At 37.4% G+C, this 24,195-nt stretch overlaps 1 protein-coding gene across 1 annotated transcript in view; it reads left to right on the plus strand.

Moving 5' to 3' along the window:
* Window positions 1-24,195, plus strand: part of SLC9A9 (solute carrier family 9 member A9) — a 208,675-nt gene that overhangs the window by 178,714 nt on the left and 5,766 nt on the right. The gene's annotated exons all lie outside the window — the stretch shown is intronic.

The following is a 24,195-nucleotide window of genomic DNA, read 5'->3' on the forward strand; positions in this document are numbered from 1 at the left end:
ACGGTCTCCACCAGCCTCTCCTTTTAGTGTCTGGCATCAAACACAGAGGATGTGTCTATCTGCATACTAAAATAAAAGCTGTTGTAACCTTGGAAAAGGGCCCGCTTTATTAGAGAATACTATGCCCCACACACCTGGATTTTTCAGTACAGGAAATCCTTAGCATGACTAGACAGTAATCTTCTGGATAAGCATCTAAGCCTGCAGAAAGTGGTGCGTCTCTCAGCACTGGACTGTTCTGCATTTGAAAGCAGAGAGCACCAACCCAAAGTTAAATAATAGCTGGCATTTCTTACAGTAAATAGACTTCGTGGCTAAGTAGTGTAAATTAAATTTCATAAATTATTCTTCCACTTTGTAGGCAGATGTCCTAAACAGACTTCTTAATTCTAACAATTTTTAGATTTAGTACAATATTGCTCACTTTATTTCCTCTTTAATCTGTCACCCAAGAATATCGATTACTTGTTGCTTTTTAGTATATGCTGACTTGATTTGCAGAGATGTCTCATGTTACTACTACTATTATTTGGTTTCTATGGGTAAATAATTTTCTCAAATGGTTGCAATGCTGAGCTGAAATAAAGTATATATGATGCTCCTGTTATATTTAGGGCTCTATCTTGTTTCATGTATCTATAGCATAATTCATAGGATAAACACAAAGGAACAAAACCACTGAATTCAAGGACACACTTTTAGTATACTCAACTAAAGGTACAAGGGAATGAGAAAGAGCATACTGAAGAGTTCTACACTTCCTCCAAAAAAAGTGTCCAAAACAAGTTAGAAGCTTTCAAACTTTTAAGTATGCTGATGTTTATCAACCTTAATGGCAGACACGAGACTCTTAATTTGTGAGCTGCCCCCAGAAACACCAACATTTTGTGGTGGCTAAATTTCTGACCCAGATGTCTGTATTTCCACCAATGGTCAAAGCATGCAACTTCACTATAACTGCTGCTGTCATCCTAGAGTTAGACTCACTAAAGTGGCATTCCTTGCTCATGTTTCCAGTCTGCTCCTAGTCTTCAGGCATGCTCAGAAGATGAAAAGACCACCTGATTGCAGCTTTTCCTCATCTCAGCAGAGCTCACTGTCTATGTAAGGTATAAAGAGCCACATATTTGCAGAGTCTGAATCACAGTTTTTAGAACATCCTGGAAATCCCTTCAGGTGCAGATCTCTTTCCAGTTTCTCCCAGTACAGCTATTTTATCTTGTTCAAGTAATTAAATACTCCATGGGGCAGAGAGAAGAATGGACTCTAAAGCCTGTGGGTACCTCATGTGAGCACAACAGGCTCAAAACCTCATCCAAACAGGTAAATATTAATAGTAATAATAGATGGGACAAACCAAGATTCACTATAGAATGCCACATAGTCCTGGCTGCAGTTCAGTTTGCAACTCTGGATCAGGCAGAGTAAATCTGAACCAGGTCTTTTGAGTGTGCTCCACTCCCCAGGCCATTAGGTATCTGGAGATATGGGAAGGAAGCATTATTTTCACAGAGGATGCCTAACACCAGATTCCAGTTCAAGATCCCAAGAAGAGACAGACATCCACTGATGGGAGTAACTGCCAAAGCAGAGAGCTAAACAGGGAGAGGTACTTTTGCTTCCCACCCTCCCTCGGCAGCTTCAGTGCCTTCTGACTCTCTAAAGTCTCTTCATGACTAAGCCTTGTTATACAGAATGCAAAGCTCATGATTCCAGCAGGCACCTTGGGATCCTAGAGTTAAGTGGTAGTGTTGAGTGTTAAACACCCAAGAATCCCAAAAAACTGATTTCAGCAATAGTTTTGATAAGGACTATAAAGTTCCTCAGCACATATGGTTCTATAAGTCCTGTGCACAATCTGTGGCACCTACACAAGTGAGTAGTGTCAGGGGGGTTGGTGAGAAAATGGATTATCAGTGAAGGCTATAGAACTGAATCCCTTGAACCATTATAAAAGAGCAATGTCATTACTACATGTAAATCTTCATTAACATGATTTTTTTTTAATTATTATGTCACTACCACCACAGTTGCTTTACAGCTGATTACAAAAATTAGTTACTCCCTTTTCTGTTCAAGAGAAATATTTCCGGCCCAGGCACTGACACGGGGTATTCCTGTTTCAGAACAAAGTCCCACCAAATCACACTGGCTAGACAGAATAAGAGAAGAGAGAATCAGTACATCTTTGGAGAACTGTGTTGCATAAGCTTGCTAACTATTTTCAGCTGTCAGTGTGTGTTATATGACTGCTGGTCTGCTAGTGTTACTTCTGAAAAAAAATCTCTCTTCTGTTTTTCTCAGCATTACACAGTTAAACAGGTTGGAGAGCTTATACCCAATCTTTATTCAAAGTCATCCTGGCTCAATAGTGATATTTTAAAACTGATACATTTGAAGTGGTGCCAAACCTTGAGTGGACACCTTTAGTGCACTAGACACTCAATATACCTAATTTATGATTGAATTACCTGATCTAAGTTTCAGTGGTACTGCTCTGAATATAAATGTGCCCTAAACTAACAAGTAGCAAAACACAGCAAAAGTCTGGGCATTCTAGTAGTTCTTTGGAGAGATGGCAAAAATTAATAACACGAATAGAACAAACTTTATGAACAAATCAGTTTTTCAAAGGTAATGTCTGTTTTGCACTTGCTCCTGGTGTGAACAGATTCATCTGCACATGTACACAAGTAGGCTAATGGGGGTTCTGTCAAATAGCCATCAGCAGGCTATACCTTCATCAGAAACTTTCATCCAAACAGGACTCTTCTGAAACAAACTGGACAACTTCTTACACCTGTTTTGCGAACTGTTTCATATGAATAGTTATTTTGATTAAGTCCTTAGAATCAAAACCAGAGAATATTTCTGTGTTTTCAATCGTATTTTTGGAACCTGTCCATGCCTGCAAACAAAGCTGCTTCATTAATCATTTAATCATAGAAATTAAGTTTTATTATGCAGATTGAGAGTGTTTTTAAAGGCTACTGAGACTAGGTGACATTCAGTCATGTTGGTTTCAAATAAGGAGTTTTACTCCATTGTGAAAAACTAATTTAAAAAAAAAAAAAACAAAACAACACAAAGATCAGTTCTTCAAAGGGTGGAATAGAGTGAACTCTGCCTGTAACACTAAGGTATTCTCCCTTTGCAGAGGCTGTTAGACTGGTGCTTATCAATAACCACCTTCTATCTTTGGACAGTGACAGACGATTACCAAGGCCTTTTATTTTCTAGGCGACTCTCAAATGCCTACAGTCTCGTGAGAAAGTACTGAACTCAGCTGTGCTAATGTGTTATCACACTTTCATTAACACAGAGGTTCTTTGCTTACCTATTTTCCTAAGATGTTTTATTTACTCAGAAATCCAAACAGGGAGGGGAGTCTGAAAATGTCTGAAGCAGACTATTTCCCACCGGTTATGATTTTTTGAGTCCTGCCTTTTTGCTAACTCTCATACTTCCTAAACACCAAGACTATGCTGTCCTAGAAGTCACACGATTGCTTTGGCTTATGCTGTTCCATCAATTTAAACGAAATTTTTCACAAGGTATATGACAACCTGCCCGCTGCCATCTTCCCTCCCGCCCCTAGCTTACAGTAAATATACAACAGAAGGTGCATGAAAACTTGCAAAAAGGATGTTTTATCTTTGTTTTATGAGTTCTCTGAAGCAGCAGAGATCAATACTTCAGTTGGACAGAAATTAGGCTTCATATTATGCTATGAACAAACAAGGAGAAATTAAAAAAATAAATACTGCCTTTACTCAGCTCTGTTATATAGATTATAAGGAAAATGGTGGGTTTAGTGTCAAGTTCTTTTTCCATACTTCACAATTGCATTTTGTTTCAGATTCTTTTCTACAAACTCATTTCCTACCATTACTTTAAAATCTTTGTTTTCTTTTGTTCTTTCCCAGTATGATTTTCATTACATTTTGCTCATGATTTAAAGATACAGTGCCCCTGTAAACACAACCCTTGCTAACAAACAAAATTATGAATTATTAACAGCAGTTTTGTAGTTTAGGGACAGATATCTGAACATTATGTTATTCTAACATCTCCTGGGAGTTTGGCAGCTAGAGGAAAAGCAAGCAGCATCCTGCAAAACCTAGGAAAGAGGCTGTGTGCATTGGGTCAGAATCCTCCATGTGTATTAGGGCAGCAATATAGTCACCTTTCAGCAACTGCTGCAACAGCATTGCTGCAGTGCTTATGAATAGCTGATGAATTTAGCTAGTTCCCAATCCCAGCTAATGCCTCCTTTCTGCCATCACATCCCTTATATTTCAAAAGGTGAAATGTGCACAGACTCACCCCAACACTTTGCATGAGACTATAACCATTACAGCTGGTCATAGATATGATGCATGTAGAGGGGCAAAGAGGAAGGGAACACGATTTGGCCCTTATGCAAAAATACCTATGCTCCAACACCGCGCTAAGGAATTTTCAATTTCAGTCCCAATAAAACTCAGATAAGCAGCTGTGATTGACAGGAACACTCTATAATTCATTGTAGCCAGTTTCAAGATCAGATAATATTCAGCAGAAAACAGAAAATGAGTGCATTAATACTCAAAAGCCAAAGGGAAACTCGTTTTGAAGTATTCACTCCTGCATTGAGTAAAAGGGTACTGAGTAAGACCAAGCTGAAAACAACATGAAAAACCTTAAAAACCTATTGTTTATTTATTATTTCTTATGGCTTGATTTTTTTTTCCTCATTTTAATTTTGACCTTTAACTGAACAATGTTAAAATCATATGAATGGGCACCATTCTAATTTTAAATCTCATTTTATACATAAAATTTGGGAGTGCGGTGTGAAGGAGAGTGTGTGTATAAACATCATGATAGAAAATGCCTGCACAATATAAACACAAAATCATGTGTTTATTGTTATTTCTGTACTATTTATTCCCAGAAACTTCAGTAACAAACTGGAGACTCCACTGTGGTGAACAGAATCCAAACAGAAAGCTCCCACACATACTACAGGATTATAACCTGCAAGATACAATACCAGACAGAGATACAGATAGAGAAAGATAGAGAAGGAAACAATAAGACAGTATATAACAGCAGAATAGATCAGGGTATTGAAACATCAATAACTAACAGTCATTGCATCTTACTTGGGCATTTAGGGATAGGATTTGTTTGATTTTGGAGAGGGTGTGGTGGAGATGGGTTTCTGTGACATAACAGCAACAGAGTTTGGGGAAAATATTTTAAGGAACTTCAAATAGTTAAAGTTTGTCCTAAGTATTTTTCTAAGAAAACTCAATGGAAGTGTGCAGAACCACACAAAATAAAGAACATGCTTTCTTGAAAATTTAATAGGTAAATAATGTGAGCCAGGATGCTGACAAACACAGGTAGAACAACAACTCTTAATCCTGAGTGAGATGAATGATGGGGTGGGGCAAATCCATTAAAATTATGCCAATTGGAAAATCTGGGAAAATAAGAGAGAAAGAGTCTGAAAGAAACAGGAGGGGAAAAAAAAAAAAGAGGACAGATTATGTACAGGATCACACCAACAATTTAGCATGACTAACCATCACCAAATCTGAAATCTAGTGGATAAGTCAGCAACCCCTTACCAGGACATCATGCTCTTACTAACAGCACCAGACCAAAACGCTTTTCTCTTCTTTATAAAGCTGCAGTGTTACAGTTTCAAAGGTTAAAAAAACTCTACTATTGTCATTCAGCCCTTTGTGTGTGCAGTGTGCACTACTATACAAACTAATGTTTTTCCACAAAATTCATTATTTTCCTCAAACCTCTTTTGTTCGTGTTTGTGATCAGTGCATGTACTGGTCTTTTCTCCTTCCATCTCCCCATTGTAGGACTTTTCTCACCTGCTGATTCTCCTTCCAAACATCAGTAGTGAGTGTAAGATGACAACCAAGTTGGTGAGCCTCGTCCCCCAACCCTCCATCTAGCTTGCCTGACAGACACCCAAATGCGAAATTCATCCAATTACACTATTGCTCATCACTTATTACTACCTCCCAATCCCTCCAAGCTTCCCATAATTTTTATGTTGTAAACCCAAATGCATACGTACAATAATTTATCTTGGCATCTGACAGACAAAGATCATTAGGCCAGGTCCAGAACTTAAAGGAGAAAGGAAATTGAATCACAAATCTTTCCTAAAACAGTCACCTTTTGGTTATTGAAGAAAGTGTTCAAAACGGAAATGTTTATATAAATGCAAATAATTTAGGTACTTTCCTATTATCACAAGAGTACCATAAAGTAAAACTTACTAGCACTTGTAATGAGTACTAGAGAGCTCATTTTTGACCATGTTTTAGATATTTAGTTTCCTTGAAATAATGTTTCATTTGATCATAAAGTGTTTTGTAACACATTATTTAGATTACAGCACACTGTCTAATCTGAGTGGGGAGCTTTGAGGTAGCACTACACTGCCAATAAGAAAATCAAAGCAATATTAGTACTGGTGTTGCATATCTGAATCTTCCACCCTTTGTAAGGCCATCCCAAAATGCTATCCCACATACACACATACAGAGACTTACTTCTAGACCGTAACTGAAAATCCAACTCTGCAAATAAAGACCATGCAATATGGAGTAAAACAGAATGACTTCATACATCAGGGCTACAAATACTATCTGGGAGTTGGAACCTGCCAGACTCAATTCCCCAAGGAAACTGAAGGGAATTTTCTGTACATTGTTGATGCTAGAGACAGAACTTGAAGTTGATGCAGCTCAGCAGGGTATGGCTAAAGACTGAAAGTTGTCTCAGTTTCCTTAGTGACAGAACTGAGATGCAGACAAATAAAACTATCTGACACACAGCATCTCAAAACGATGCTAGGTCTGTTCAAAGTTCTGGGTCATCCTTAAACAAACACAGGAGCCTGATTCACTCATTCAGACAATGTTACTGCAACCATAAAAGATAACCTATTATGATCTTCTCCTTCAGATAAAAAGCCTTCTGCTTGCCTCTCAAGATAAGATAATGTTGTAAGTTTTTGAAAAAACTGTGAGGTCAAGAGAGTGCTCTGCTATTAAACCTTTCTGTATCTGAAGCTCCTTCCACTTCATATGTCACAGGCTCCTTTCAGCTTGCTCACCTGACAAGGTTCACAAGAGAATACCTCTGTGTCCCGAGTGACAGGAGTGGAAAAGTGCACTTCTCAGGCACCTTGCTCACATTGTCAGCGTGCTTTTCTGTAAGTGACAATCAGCTTGATACTATGAGAGAAATAACTAGAAATAAAAAAATCAGGGAGGGAATTATACAGAGAGAGTGTAACTTACTATTTTTAGAGTAACTGATATTCACAAACACAGCAAAGGACAGCCATACATTCTTCCAGTACAGCACCACCACCTTCCTGTGCTCAGTTCTGACTTGCAGCAAGTGTGTTTGGCAGCAAGAGTGGCTCAGTTCCACACACACAGCCCACACCAGCCCCCTCAGTTCAGCCCTTGAACTCCTCCAAAGATACCTTCCAAAAAGGATACCTGTGAACCATATGGGTCAAATTTTTTACCCATAGATTTCAAAGTGCTTGATGAGACAACTGTCTCCACCACTAATATCGGAGACAAAGAAAAAGGGAAGAGGGATAAAGTTAAGTGGCATGTCAAATATCAGAAACAAAGTCGGTAGAAGACTAGAAAGAGTGTAGACCTTTTAGTTTCTTGTATCATATACTTTCCAATACACTTCACTGCCTTGTGAACCATATGAAAGTCAGATTAAGTTTTCTTGTTAATGTGACAGACCTGTCATCTTGGTAGTCATGCGAGTTCGAACTGTTTACCACAGGACACCACAATATCATCATGTCTCATAGTATTAGCATAGGGTTGTATTACACCAACAACTGCCTCCAGTAGTTTAACACAAGAGTTTATTTCCATAGTTTCTACTATCATTATAGTATTGTTTTCATTGCCGTACTAGCAAAAATGGTGAAAAACACCGCTTTAGGATTACTGAGCATAGTCTACAGTTTTTTAGGAAATCAATTTATGTTCCTGCTAGACAGCATCACTAAACAGTAACATGGCTGGAAGAAGTTTGAATTTTAAGGGTCAGCCTCTTCATTTTAAGTTATTCTTAAACACACTTTTCTTGAATTTGTCATTTTAAAATGCTGATTGAGTATTAATTTTCCCTTTTTTATCTTTGTCCTGGTAAGAAAAGAGAAATCATTTGCAACAGGAAAAAAAAAAAAAAATATATATAACACATAACTGCTAAGTCTTTATTTGAGCATCCTGTAAAAGTATTTGCAAAGTAGATAAGGGTGAAATAAGGCAGGCAGTATAGCACTTCAGTCTTACTCTGATACAAGATTTGAAAGGAAAATACGTTTAGATGGTAGGTTCATATGCTGTGTGTAATGTTTTATGTCTACTCATCTATAATAATACCTTTAACTTAAACAAACTTGCATGAATTAAGGAGCCAGTGAGTAAAGAGGATAAAGAATCAAATCAAGCATTTTAAAGCAATTCCCTAGTACATAAACATATTAGTAGAAATCAAGAACTTGTCTCAGAATTTCTAGTAGGTCCAAAAAAAGTGTCTTGTACACAGCCCTATAAAGAGCATCAATTAGGAAATTTCAGACATTTGAAAGAAAATTACTGCATAAAACCTAGGTGGTATATACATAAATCCACATTAACTATGATTAATTAATCCTTTCCATAATCCACAAAAACCATGGAAGCCTGTAAACTTCATGTACTGTGGATCCATTCTTAAAGAAGAGAGCAAAAATCAAAACCAGCAAAATAGTTCAGATGGAGAACTTCTAGAGTATCTGTAATGCTATGTTAAGCGCTGGGCCTCTGGCTAGCTGCTCTTATTGCTGTAAGGTGCATGAGAGATGCTTATTTTTGTCCACTGCATAAGCACTTGAACACAAATACTAGGAAACAAAATACAACACAGTTGCAAACAGGCCAAAAGATTCAAAGCTAAAGATGTCTAGCTTTTACTGAAGGCTCAGACTAATTGTTTCCTAATTCCAAAACAGATTATGTATCAAATACCCTTCTTCACTGTGTACACACAACCTGTTGCCACTACTGGATGAAACATTAAAATAATATTGTAGGTATCTAAGTACCATTTATCTCGCTTAAGAACAATCAGACGCAATGGCCATGATGTATTAACTCTTACAAATCGGGAAGCTGAAGTAAATAACTGAAAACTGGAGTTCAAACTGCGGCATTATTCCTTTCCCATTCTTTCCCTTTAGGTACCTATCTACTACTAATTTCAAACCTCTGGTATTGTTCCATTTGTTTACACCATCACACAAATACACAAGACCACACAGTTCAAAAGGAGAAGGGGTTTCTTTTTTAAATGACAATGTTAATCTTATGACAAGCAGCTTAATTTGCTGTCAGAGTGTACTTCATGAAAAAGATCTAATCAAATAACACATACTTGTGCCAATAACATTTTCTAGAGGTTTTAATAGAAAGTGCCTCTTACCATCCTCTGAATAGATTGGTTTAGGATAAAGCTATTTGAGACCCATGATTGCAAAATTCAGATGAGTAAAGTGTATTTAAAGAGTTGAGTCAAGTGAGATGAGTAAATTCCGTTTATTTAGGTTGATAGCATTACCACAGATGAAGACACAAATCATTATACTCTGCATATGAAACTGTCATCTAAACACATTTTCACTTCAAATGCTGTCTCAGATTAAGACTGCCAAAATGTTATACTACCTGCCTTATTTTACTTCTGTCTACTTTGTAAATCAGCATAACTGATGTTGATATTAAAAGCTTGGCATTCAAACTGGAAATAATATGGTATCTCCAATAGAAGAGTACTGTATGTTTTATTAAAAAGTCACCCTAATTCCTTTTGATTTTCATTTCTTCTAGTTCTAAGTCCTTTTCAGTCTCAAAAATAATTAATACCAAGGTTTTAAAAACATAGCCCACTAAAAAAAAAAAAAAAAAACCCAACACATTCATTTATTGGACAATAACAGTATAAATGAAAAACTGTTAACATTACAGGCCACAACACTCAGTAAGAACTGTCATATCTTTTTGAAAAATCTGTCTACTTATCTAGAGTTTGAACTACGAATACAAAACCCTCTGCTTTTCAAATGGTAACTTTTTGAAGAGATTATAAAGATACTTGGAATCAGGACCAGAGAGCTGTGTCAATAAATTCCAAGAAACAGGGCAGATGACAATATACCCTGTCAAGTAGGTCGAATAGCACATTAATAATCCTGTTTTATGAAATGATAAACTGAAAAATGCATTTACAAGACAAATTATTGGCTGAGCTAGGATTCCCATTACAAACTCAGAAGATGGTATATTTTTGTAAAGCTCAAGTAATATTTGTGAAGCACTGAAATATGGTGCCCAACAGAAGTGTAAAGTATGATTATACCTTATGAGTACAGTTTCTAGTGAAAAGTATGCGAAGAGCAGCTAGTAATTAAACACTTGGCAAAAGCGTCAGAATAAAATAAGATTAAAGCCAAACATTCAAGCAATAATCAAACTAGAAACATAGGAAAACATTGTTATCAAATGCTTTTAAGCAAACTGACATTTTTTACATGCTTCTGCTTTTAAAAACGTGTCACAAGCCTAATGGATCAAATTAATTCCATTTCTCCACTCTAATGCTTGATAGCTCCCATTGAAGAGAATTTATGAATATATTTGCACGAACATCCACAGAGTTGCAAACAAAAGTAAGTCCATGTTATTCAAGTGGCATTTTCACATAACCAAATTTCTGAATTACAAGAAACATCCTGAAAAGTTGTTCTTGAGGTATGACAAATCTCCTTATGCTTAAGTAATTTATCTAAGCAATTCTTGAGCAAATTGCATCTCTCCACTGACACTCAAAAACATGCTCCTTTGCACTGCAACTACTAAGAAGTTCTTGCATTAAGGTGGCACTATTGGTCATATAAAAATAAGGATTTGCCAACTAAGGAAACATATTTAAGAACATTTTGCAGTGTGTTCTCATTTTGTTAGTCACTAGGTGCTTGACTGTATTTTGTACTATTACATTTCTTCTTTTTCTGTTATTGCTGTCCTCAATATTATCTCTTTGCACAAGTAATCTAATTCTCCTCAGTACTGGTGACACCATCCTAGTTTTGTTTTGAACCTGTTTATGAAATCTGCTCATGAACATTATTTCATGCAGCCACCTCAGTTATGTGTAACAGAACTGTTCCCAAGACACACTGCATTCAGCCTCTCTGCATTTTTAAACGCCCTTTGTAAGATGACCCAAGCTGACTAAATACAAAATTATTTTCTTATCTCTCTTCTAATGCATACTATTCCTTTTTGTCTCTCTTGAACAGTATTTCCCCATGAGGCAGTGTACCATACATGCTTTACTTAAACCTACATATATATTTGATCTGTTACTTGAACTTTTTCTAGAAAATCAGTTATCTTATCAAAAATAGATACTGGTCTAGTCTGATACAATTGGCTTTTGTTAAAAACACACTGCACTTCATCCAATTTTCCAGTTAACTTCATGTCCTTGGATTACCCTTTTACTTCAAAAGGTGTTCAAAGACTTTGCTTAGTACTGAGGTCAGAGTTACATAGCCATCCTCAACCCCAATTACTTATAATCATCTTGTCCTTGACTACTAGTCTAGGTCAGACAAAGCTGTATTGGTATGTATAGTTGGGCCTTAAATGTGCTGGTCAAATATTTTCCTTCAAAACTGTTTTCAACAGAAAAATGAGCTTTCAACTGAATGAAAATGCCCTTCAAAAATTCTTTTTCATTTAAAGTCAAGCATCTAAACCCAGAAACATATTAATCTGAGAAAGCAAAGATATTTCTATTATAAATGTTAATTTAGCATCTCACAGAATGTAGTTTGAGTCCCTCACTCTGATCAAAACCAGCTTTACTGAATGTGCAGTAGTCAAGAATTACTTGGCAGAATCCAGAAAAACACCTACCATCAAGCTCAGATACAGAAAACTATAATTTAGGAAGGGACAGACGGAGAGCTCTTATCTGCAGTCTAGAGGTGTGTATGCCAAAAATAGCAGAGATCGCTGCTCCAGTGGTGCTCTGGAAGAAAAGGATTAGCTATAGAGGCAAAAAAAAAGGTATTTTTTAGTAAAGGTATCAATCTCCCATCTGGATCATGGTAGTGCCAATGATTCAAATGGATGAAAGAAAATTGTCCTCTCAGGGGTTCCTTTGGGTTGCTGAAGTGAAACTAAGGAGAGGCAACCCCATTTAAGTCTTTTATGACACAGATACCCACAAATCTTCACACACTAGATACCAGCTACTGCCACACTATTAAGTTTTCTGGGTAATGAGATAATCCAGTTTCTGGAGGCCATACCTAGTATCTATCTCACATCTCACGAATTTACCGGAAGATGAGTGTCTGTCTCTGGGAGAGAAACTGTTCCCAGCGTCTCTGCCCATGACACCCTGCCCCAACACAGCTTCCTCCCTTGCTACTCTTTTTCTAGGTCCAGACATCCCCAGCTGATCACACACACAAGTTTGCCCTGGCTATTTGAGGAGCACAAGAACTAGCACTACTGGCCAGGCAGAAAGGAAGGAAAAGCAGCCCTTCTCCAGGAGAAGCAGAGGCTGTGCAAAACACTAAGATGGAAACTGGATAGCACAGGAGTGAAGACAGACAGAATGGAGAGAGGATGGTCCCAGCTATTAAGGGTGATATGGGGCCACGCACAAACCTAGTATGGCAGATACAGGCACATCCTGGTAATTTTACTACTGTCCACCAGCCATAGACATTTGTTATCATGATGTTTTTGAATACTAAGTCTAGTTAACACAGCTTTAAGTCAGCTTCTGTGACAGCACCGAAGTTACCTATTGCCTGGGACATGTATTGTGTGTGACACTTGAAGCAAAGTAAGCATTTGACCCTCTGAAAGCTGTCCGTTGCTAATCATATCCTGGCTGGGACAGTGCTTTCCCTATGCACCATCAAATGCTTTGCCACAGCATTCTAACTGCAACAGTTCTGCACAGACAGACAAATCTTTTAACTGGTATCAATTTCACACACCACGAGGCTGGTCAATGGCCTTCGCTCATACAGAATGTGGGAAGCACATCATACCCTGATGCTGCTGCTCAAAGATTTTGCACTTTGAGAAACACAGGTCCAGACAAGATTTCAGTTCTTCGCTTGATCTTCTGTCCTCTACACTAGAGTGGTCTAGTTCTTACTGAATTACATCTAGCCATGCCATTGCAAAAGGTTGGTTATTTATAGGGCCAGGCTATCCATGCTCCTCTCAGTCTTAGAAATAATTTTGGTATCTGCCAAATCTTAGTCATAGGCATTCTTTGAAACCAAAGCAAGCATGTCTGCTAACATAAATCCTGAAAGCTGAAGCCCCAGAGAAGAAAGGACCATGGTTTGCCTCCCTTCCACAGCACAGCTACGTAAACACACTGGATTTAACTGCAGTGCTGAAAACAGGTCCCTGCTACATGCAGCAAAATTTCAGAAGAACTTAGAGAAGTGCCTTCAAGTGACCAAATCCTTTCTTAAGCTCTCTCACAGGGGTAAAACAGATCAATGGGCTTAGGTATCCAAATGCTGTCATCCAACCAAGCTGTCATCAACAGCCAAGCAATAATTTTAAAGTTCACAGAATCAGAACAGGTCATACCTCTACTGAAAAAAAAAAAAAAAAAAAAAAAAAAAAAAAAAAAAGAGCAAGTGAGCAAGTGACTACATCAGTTTTGTGTGGGGAAAAGTAGCTATGAAAAAGGAAACAAATTGAACATAAGTTTGCATGGAGATAGGCTTTTGAATACAAATCTAGGTCTAAATCAATTAAAATGTTAAGGTATTTAGAAACAAGCCATCAGAGTGAAAACTGAATGGCAAACGGTTTTGAAATCAGATATGGATTGAGTTGAGTGCAGGAGTTGTCAGAGATGGGAAACAAAAAAGCAGTCATTCCAATGAATATGTTTCTTAACCAAATCACATTCATGGAACAGCTACATGTGCTCATGAACAGTATAGCTGGCTTTTGCGTTATGAACAACTCATGCCTGAAACCCCAATAGCTGACCTCTCCATTTGTAATGAAACACTGAGAATGAAAAAACTTCATGCTCATTCATGCTGCACTGTACTTCTCCCCACCTCTATTATTGCCTGTATTTGGGTCAGTGCCAGCATTAGTATGTGCATGCAGTATATTGCACCAATAAATAGAAGGGAATGTTGCCAATTTAAAACAAAAATATCTTCTATAATCTGTTTCCAGAATCTTTCACTGGAAACAATGAACTATCAGACATGAGGTAGTCAAGGTTTAAGAGACTGACTTAACCTGTCTGAAACCAACATCTCTAGTAACCATCAAAATAATCCATTAAAAAGAATTACAGAAGCATTTTATACTTCAGCCAAACACAGCAATGACAACATTACAAGGGCAGATTTCCTCATACTGTGGCAGATCCATTATTTACCCTCATACTGATGTTCCAGCTGCAGATGGAAAGAATAAAACCCTCCCAGTACACCTTGTGGGTTGTACACAAAAAAGTGGGGGAATTCCCTCATTCCTCCGCAAAGGCCCAAGGCCTGGCACCTGCTGTTGCCTTGGCTTGCATAGCTGCCTGTTCGTTACAGGATCAGATTAGGCTTCCCTTAATCACAGGCTCCATGATATCTTCAGGCAATGATTGCCACACCTTCAATGCCTGCTGTAAAATCATACATCTCTGCTTGCCTGAAAGTGAGTGCCCTTTAAATTTATTAAATTCACACAATTCCTTTAGAAATTTAATAAAAGGCCTAAAAATTCTCATTGCAGCTTCTTATCTGGAGCACCATAGCTTTGCAAAACTATATCCTTTTCAAATCTTCACTCCAGAAGAAATAATCTTATTCCTCCACCTTTGCCCAGCTGTATCTCTAACCAAACCATAAGTCACTTATCATGCTTGCACAAATCTATCCTGTATCCACCAATGCCATATGTCTCAAATTTTCTCCATCACAGCACACTGCCTTCACTCAACATACTTTTTGCTAACATTCACAGGCTCACAGGAAAGCCTTTCATGCAAAGACTTAAGAGCTTGGTTATCCTACTCCAGACTCACATGGTGATAGGAGCAGTGAGATGAACTATCCCAACTGGAAATTTAGTGCTAGTTTTTCTGATTTCTGTTTCATATTTGATAAGCTTCTCTGCTAATCAAAAGGCAGCTTGATCTCTTTTAATATGCATCCTTTGCATTGTTAATTTAATCTGCCACTATTCCTAAACAAAAGATCATGATTTACTTATTTAGAATTTTAAGCTGTAATATTAGGATAAATACCTCACATATCTTCCACTCCTAACAGTATAAAAGCTACTATTATCCTCATTCAGTAAAAAAAAATATATTTTTTTTTTGCTAGGATATCTGCCATAATTCATTATCCTCAATTGTTCTTTGCACTGAAATTTGCATACCTCTGGCGGAACATCATATCATGAGGATTTTCTAAGTGGTTCTTTCTCCATGTTAAAATATTTTATAAAAGCAAAGATCTGGCTTGTCAGAAAGCTGCTTTCTTTGGATTACAGCAGAACCTATTCCAGTGCAATATGTCTTCCCTTCCTCAACACTGAACACTCCACTTCTTAATGTGCTTTCTTCACAAACATATTAGAGACTTCCAACTTGATCCAGCTAGCTAAGTGTGAATATAACATGGGTTATACATTGGAAAAAGCTGCTGGAGAATCTGAAGACCATCTCTGGACCAATATGCTCACAGGATTAGAGATTCTCAGAGGATATATTCAGCTAAACAAGAGTTCTATTAGCAAGGCTTTATAAAGGCTATACTGCTCCCTGTGGTTTAGCTCAGCATAGTGAGATTAAAAGATTACCTTGTTTTAAAATCACTCCTAGCACATCTTGCTCATTACCTAACTGGCCAGAAGTACAACACATTACTGAGTAAAATACTCTTCTGCAAAAGCACTAAACCACATCCTGCTTTTGTCACAAAAGTTTTGAATCTGCTTCCATATCTGGAATGAGTATGGCTTCTCACAGCTGTACAAATAAGCAATAATCCATTTTCATTAATAAATTCTATGATACACTGTTGCTGTCAGTTTTATCATGGACTTCACCCAGCACAGGTCACCTTGGTGCTCTGCTTTTATGTTCTATAGATACACACATTCCTGATTACAATTCTCTTTGTATACTCATACTAGGCCAAGAGAATAGCCTTCTGGTCTATCTTCACTACTGTACCAAGCAGTGCTCAAAACACTCCTTCAGAATTTTCATTTTCTTTGGAGCTACTGTTGTCTTCCCTTCTGACATGACACCTATCTCCCTATTTACTCTTTATTCCACAGTATTCTAAAAGAGGAAGAGAGATTATGTTATTCTTCAGATTATTCTAATTTATTTTTCTAAAAGATACAGTGAATTATCACTTTTGTTTCAGTTCTTGTTAGCACTGTTACGAACACAAGCATCAGAATAAGACACATTGTTCCTCCAAGCCTCCTTCCATATCCATATCTCATCCTTCAACAAAATTGTGCAAAAAATGTTCCTTACAGGATTTTCTCATAGGGGATCATATTTCCCTTTCAAGTTGTACTTTATAACTGTGAGAGCATCTTCTGAATATTAACAATGCAGAAGCTGGAAATTTGTCAAAAACAGACTCCACAGATTTGTGAACTATTTTAACAGTTATTGTGCAGCGATATTTATGTAATGGTGAAATACCTGATCTGATTTCCTGAAAAAATGTCAAATTATTATTTTCCTATTTGAGTATAACTTTGGTGCACTGACTTATCCATGTCACCAGAATCCACAGCAAGAGCATTACTCTAGCTGTTGCTTACAAAGTTCTAGCAGCCATTGCCTTGCTTTCACTGTAGTATTTTAGTCCAAGCAGACCGATGCCCATCTTGTTTGGAAAGTCTTGTTCACATTACGCTCTCGCTACCCACTCCTTCCACCACCCTCCTGGTCCCCAAGTTCTCTTCTCCCAGGGTAGAGGCACTACAGCCATTGCTATTCTCAGTACCTCTCTTAGTAGGTGCAAGTTCACTGTATCTGACATAATTTATTAATGAGCGGTTTTAAAAATCTTTTTAACTTTATTTGGATAAGATCTTTTCTCTCTTCTTCTATAATGCAATTTAAATAATTAATTTGATCAAATCCAATTTGTACTCACACCTCACTGCATTTCATCTTTAAGGTTTAGACTCCCTGCATCTTGCAAATGATTAGATTTGTGGAGCTACTGGTATTAGTCATTAGCAAGGTGTGTAACCACTGCCAGGCCTCATTCTTCACACATCTGTTTTCTGGAATACTTCTCTGGCAGACGGTGATGCCAAGGACATTCTCATGAAACAATTTTCCACACAGCGTGTGGAAGTCCCTGCTAACTTGCTCGCTCTTCTGCATTCGTTCCCTCCGCTACTACCAGGGCTGAAGCATTTTATACACTGAACACGCTCCATGTGAAGAGCTTGAAAGTGATCTCATCTGAGACAGCTGGCATCAGAGCCTTTTTAAGGCCTTATGGGTCTATGCACAGCCCAGTCACACCAGTGTTCATCCTTTCTAATGCAGTAATTTAGTTTAGTCATACCAATGGTATCTCCAGTTTTGTAATCATGCTAAAGATGTACCGTATGCAGAAGTTCATTTTTTGCAGAAAAAGAAACCCTAATGCCAAGCCATGGGTAGACCAGTTTTGCAATGTCCTGAGAAGTTTTCTATGCCAGGAAATCTTTATGTTTTCTGAGGTAACATTTATTTTTATTAATTCCATGGTCATTAAGGTTTTTACCAGCTTAATGATTTTAAAGTTTATTTCTGCTTCTAGTGTTGATACCATATTTATTACACATAAATTTATATTAATTTTACTTTTTTTTTTTTTTTTCCTGCTAAAGGCATAATTTCCTAATTATGAAAACAGATGCCTTTCATACACTCCTCCTTTCCTTGGTATGGAGAATGTCATGTTCAGTTTCTTATACTTTGCCTCCGGGGTTCTATTTTCTTCAGTCCTGAAGTGAGATTCATTTCAAACTTCAGATGCTTAATTATTAGCCATCTATGTCTAATCTACTTGTTCAGACTGCTTTATAGTCAATAAAGGGAAAGAAACTCATCCTAGTTTCAATCCATTCCAATTAACTCCAGCACTACAGGATGAAACTAACTGCCTTGGGATTTGGCCATTTCTCCTTATTAATGAAAAGTAAGGCTAGTAGATTAGATTTCTTTCAGATATCCTACCATAATGTGTCTGAAGATGATGGAGGGAGGAATGAATCCTACTAATGATGTCAACTTTGAATCACACACATTTTTCTGAAAAGTGACATGGATGTCATCAATGCTGGTATCACTAGTACAACAGACTTAGCTCTCACTTGTGTGTGTAGCTGACTCCAATACATCTCTGTTGGTGGTTTTTTTTTTTTCAGTTGATTGTATTTTGGTTGGGTCTTTTTGTTAGATGGGAGGTCATTTCCTTATTCTACAACTGATGTCAAGGAGATTTCTTCTTCTCTGTAGCTGCCTCACATAGTCTGCATCTTCCAAAGCTTGTTCTAATATTAATTTGTCTGAAATTAGTCCCTGTTCATATATTCCTTTTGAATCTTACATGAGTACTCTTCTAGCTTTTTGCATGCCCCATCCTATTTTCAAGAGTAGCTGCACTACCCATTCATCAATTATATAAGCAAATCTCCATTTATGTCTTGGATTTTTTCTTTGCGTGGTGGTGTTATATTCAGGATATAATAGGCTTCAAATAACTTGAGGAAGATGTCTCAATTTTCCTCTCTGCTTCAGTGAGCTCACAACTAGCAGCCCATGATCTGCAAATATCCCAGACATTTTACCCTGCACACTAAAGAACAAGCCATTTCTCAACCTGCAGCTATTTATGTATAAAAAGACCTAAGACCAACTCTAACTCCCTCCATTTTGTCCACATCTCTGCAATGCTTCCAGTTGCAAAGCCAAAAGCAGCAAGGTTAGCCATATTCTTCATAAAAGCCATAGTTAATTCTTTGAGTCTGACACTACATCTGTCTCTAGAATACAACAGTCAGACAGCCTTTCTTGTAAGAATGCAATGAACTAGTTTTTATTAGCACTGATTTTCATCCACCCTCCCTGCTTTAAGACATGAGAAACACAGACAGAATTATTTAAAAAAAAAAAAAAAAAAAAAGGAAAACAGAGACCTAATCATTTGCCTTTGCAGGACTACACTATGTTTCTATTTATCCTCAGTTGTTTAGCTTTCTAAATTACAACAGTAGTGGGATTATTTTTTTTTAACACACTCCATAAAAAAAGAAAAAAGTCACAAAGAACTAGAGCAGAGTTCACTAGTAACAACTATAAGTTAAAATATCATTTATACTAGATTTAGTGATTCCTTCACAGCTTTCTCCACAGTGCAGATAATGTTATCTTTATATGTTAAGTCACTGTGGATCTCATGGTGTTTTCAAAAACATACCTGTTATTCTAATATTTAAATCTAATATAACAATATCCTCCACTTTTCAACCAGTCTACCCTGATAACTCCCCATCCACTGAAGAGAATTCCATGGTACATGAGAAAACATCATCTTCTTTGCAAGAGTCAGGATGAGAGACCCCCCTAAAAAACCTCTCCTTTGGGTGATTTTAATCTGCTGTTTATGCACTAAAGACCCAGAGATGTCTCTGTGCCTCACCAGCTCAGTCATGCACACAAACTGCTGTATAAAGTAACCAAATAATCTCAGTCAGCTGTTAGCAGGAGTCAGCCACGTGCAGAATTTAGCCAGATAATGAAAGTTTCACGGTTTGCCTGCTCCTACTCAAACACTAGCAAAATGGAAATGTTTGTTCTTTAGGCTACCACATGGCTAATATCAAAATCTTTTTTTTTTTTTTTTTTTTTTTTTAAGAAAGAACAAAACTCTACCAAGAAACTGAACTTCATTTGTCCTTACTATAGAAAATAAATAGATTGAACAGAAACATCTTTTCTTTGATACCTTCCATATGCATGTATCTTCATAAATACAGAGACTAATATTAAATTGAAACTCATAATTAATTTACAAACTCAGACTTAAATAAAAATATTCACAAAAGAGACAAAGGCTGCAAACTTCAGCAATTCTTAAAAACATTGCACAAAGGAGGGATTCTGGGAGTGGTGACATTTATTTCTGGAGATTTATGCCTACAGCAGAAATATAGCACCTAGCAATAGAATATTAAATAACACACTTTCAACAAATGTGTACTTATAGCACAGTTTGATACAGGAAAACAGTCTCTGGAAAAATCACTATGTATTTTTGACTCGTATCACAAGAATTCCTATACTTTTGGGTCTTTTTAATAGTAACTATTATAGTGTGATCATATTCGCCTTTGAGGAGAATGGGATTACCTTGAGTTACAGAGCCCCCATTATGTGATGAGGCAAAAGGCAAAACACCTTCTGGGCCAAATGCAGAGCTTTACTGAGCTGAAGCAGAGCTGCCATATATATTTCTAACCATGGCCACATCTCCTGCTTTGTTGAGAGGGTGTGGTCAGTGGTTGGTTTTTATTTCTTTGTTATGTTTGGTTTGTAGTTGTTTTTTCGTCCTGGCCCCCATTTTCCCATACTACAAGTTTTTTCTCTTACTATTCTGCTTTTCAGCAGAGCCACAGCTGGACTAGGACTCTGTTTCTCTAACAGAAGAGTGACCCTCCTTTAAGTCTGAGTGAGAACAGCCACAGCATTTCTGTCAGAATATTTTTTCCGATTTGAATATGCTAATGCTATTTTATACAAGGTAAATAGTGAATTTTACCAATATTGTTAAATTGTCATATTCTGTCCAAATTTAGATAAAGTGTGGTCATTTGATTCGTACTGGCTGAAAGAACAGGAATTTTGAGATTCTGATTTTTCATCCTGATATGATGCAAGACTTATTTTGAAATCCCAGAGTTTTCTGCATAAAGGAAATCTTAAGTGTTCTGCAACAGATGTTTGTTTCAGGTATATCGCTGGGGGCGAGAACGGAGAAATTCACACAATTCCACTGCTCCATTCCTGATAAACCCTCATGAGATCATTAAATGCACTGTAGTCAGAGCAAAGACCTCCTATTCCACCCTGGAGATGCCTTTTGCCATTTCATTGAAACTCAAGGCTAACCTAGATCACCCTGTGAAACTTTGAAAAATTAGTTATTCATGCACTTTCCAAAAAAACAAACTTTATTTTCATGAGCTATATTCTGACAGTCCTGTTGCTATTGAGTATGGTGTAACCTCCCACAGTCCCTCTTTGACTTGCTCAGCCTCATCAGTCCCAGTGAACAACCTGCCTGTGGTTCAACTTCAGGCTACACTGTTCAGGCACTTGCTAACCCGTCTGCAATGGCCTTTGCTTATCGCTGGGCAGTACAGAAGAGGACATGATACAAATCACGCTCAGAAGAAACAGAAGCTGAACCAGAAAGATTTACAGATTTAGATATTAAGTCTGGTGTCAGTGAGACAGGAAGGGAAAAGAACTATGCCTTTGTAGTGCGAGGGAAAACTGAACTGCCTGGGCAAAGAGGTAGTCAAGTAGCAATAAGGAGACCCAGGGTAAAAACATTTCTGAATGTGTGAACTGGGCGTGGAAGCCTGGAGATGTAGGGAAATATGGAAAAACTGGTATTTGCTTATCGAAGTAAGGCATGCTAATGTGCCATCACTGTATAGGGATTAAAATTCTACACATGTGCACATACGGACATCCTGAATTCAGTTTCCCAACTTAAAATCTATTACCTTTACAATATTAAAGTTCTTCAACACAGTATATTGTATGGTGTAGAATCCAAGACACACAGGTGGGCTGTTCTGCCCATGGAAGGCTGAAGTGCAAATTTAGAAGTGGGTTGATCAATACAATGTTTTCCCGATCTTTTCCCTATCCCTGAATTAGGCAGGCATGAATTTGGTTCAGCAGTAATTTGAGTTAGCCAAGAGGTTTACACTGAGTTTCGTCCAATTTTTAAAGCAGCCTTAGTGCAAAAATCTACCTTTTTCTATCACACTATTTAAATTATTTCTCCCTGGAAATGCAACCAGAGCAGCTGGAGTGTGATAAGACTTCTTGCCAGCCTTAAAATGCTATAGACCCATGTCTGATATACTCTTCGAATGCCAGCACTGCACATGGATTAGAATTCCTCTTTCATGCTGTTCTAAAAAACGTAATTATGTCTGTAATACTATAAAGCAACTGTGACAACAATACAGAGGAAACATTTATGACAAAGTTTATTAAAACAATGAAAAATAGGCCAGTGTAATTTAACTTCCTTTACTGGGATGAATAATAAAGTAGTTAAATAAGAAATGAGATAAATAATTTATTACAGAATCAGAAACATCACAACACAGAAGCACTAGAAAATCATCTTCACTTTAAACTGCATCTCAAGAGTCTTCGAAACAGAAGCATGGACAATACACAATGAACATTGTTTGCTCTAACACAAAGGAAGAGTACATAGAGGACCTGTTGCAGCCCAAAATGAAGCCATCATTCAACTTAAAAACATAAGCGTACACACAGAGCTACTTGCTAAATACACCAAACAAAGGTTTATGCTAAAAGTGGTGGTGGCTCAAAAGACTGCAGCCTACTGTGGCAGCCAAGTAGATTGCCTGTTTCAGCATGAACCCCTTATTCCTGTCTGACATAGTGCCGGGCTTCATGAAAGCATAGCAGGAAAGCAGGACTCAATTTTACTGAGAGGTATTATAAAGTTATAAGGCTGCTTAGAAGTAAGGTCTAGGACAGAGATCATCAGATTACAGAGGAAATGTAGAGTAATATTCATCTTCAGTTACTTATTCTGGAAGAGAAAAGAACAGAGCAGACAGAACTCAGTATAATCAAATGCAACTTCCATTACAAGCCAGGATTTTTCATGCTAGGTTTGACAACTCAGTTCAAACAATTCCAGTTGTTTGTACTAACAAAGCCAATATTTCCAAAGATTAAAAGCCTAGAATTAGCCTCCTACTTCATTTTTTGGCCTTTTAATTAGGTTTTTCTCAAGTGCTGAAAGACAACACAACTCTAATTGATGTCTTTCATACACTGCTTTTTAATAATAGTTCTTAACTGCTTAGCATTTTTGAGGTTTCAAATAAGATTGGGAGTGGATCAGAAAAGGATTGTCTAGTTTAATTTCACTCTTACAGAAGAAAGAGGATCTAAGCTTTCCCTATACAATTTGGTCTCATGAGATTCCCATCTTGATCATGGTTCTGTTAAGAATTTATATTAAAATCTTACAACCTTTTTTGAAGTAGACTCAATTTTTCACACTAACTCAGTATCTTGGATGAAGGAATCCCACCGTCTTCTGACAGATGCAATTTAATTTAAAGAAAAAAAAAAAATACACCAACATACACACACAAAACCCAGATACTACAGAACAACTTCCATGGCTGTAGTATAGAGGACAGCAGAGCAAGTTATTTAGCCTTTCAATCTGTAACTGAGATCATAAGGATGTTTTACAAAACAGTTTCTTCAGCATACAGAATTTGTAATTTGTGTGTAAAGCCGTGATACCAAAAACAACCAATAATGAAAGAAAAGGAGGTACTAGAATGGTTAGATTTAAGACCCACTGTTACTTACTCAGTGCATCTACAATATTGCTGCAAAGCTCAAATCACTACTCAGTCTTACATTTGTTCCTTTTTTTAAGAAGGTAGAAAGAGTGAGGGAGTGCAAGCAAGAAAGGAGCAGGAGGGAGAGAGTGGGACAACAATCAATAAAGCAAATGTTCCCTGGCAGCAAAAATAGCTGGTAGACCTTCTTCCCAAAGAACACTGAAAATTACTTTGCGAGTAAAAGTAGCAGAGCAGGTAAGTCAACTTGAAGGACTCACAGGAGAGCTGTTATTGACAGATACGAGGATAATAATTGCTCACGATGAGCAGGTTTTTCTTTTATCTCAATAAAGCACTTTGAGATGAAAAGATTGGAAAGACAGGTGCGAGACAATAGCATAAAACC

Source organism: Tyto alba, unplaced genomic scaffold (assembly GCF_018691265.1).
Source record: "Tyto alba isolate M040663 unplaced genomic scaffold, T.alba_DEE_v4.0 Super-Scaffold_10, whole genome shotgun sequence".
Taxonomy (NCBI): domain Eukaryota; kingdom Metazoa; phylum Chordata; class Aves; order Strigiformes; family Tytonidae; genus Tyto; species Tyto alba.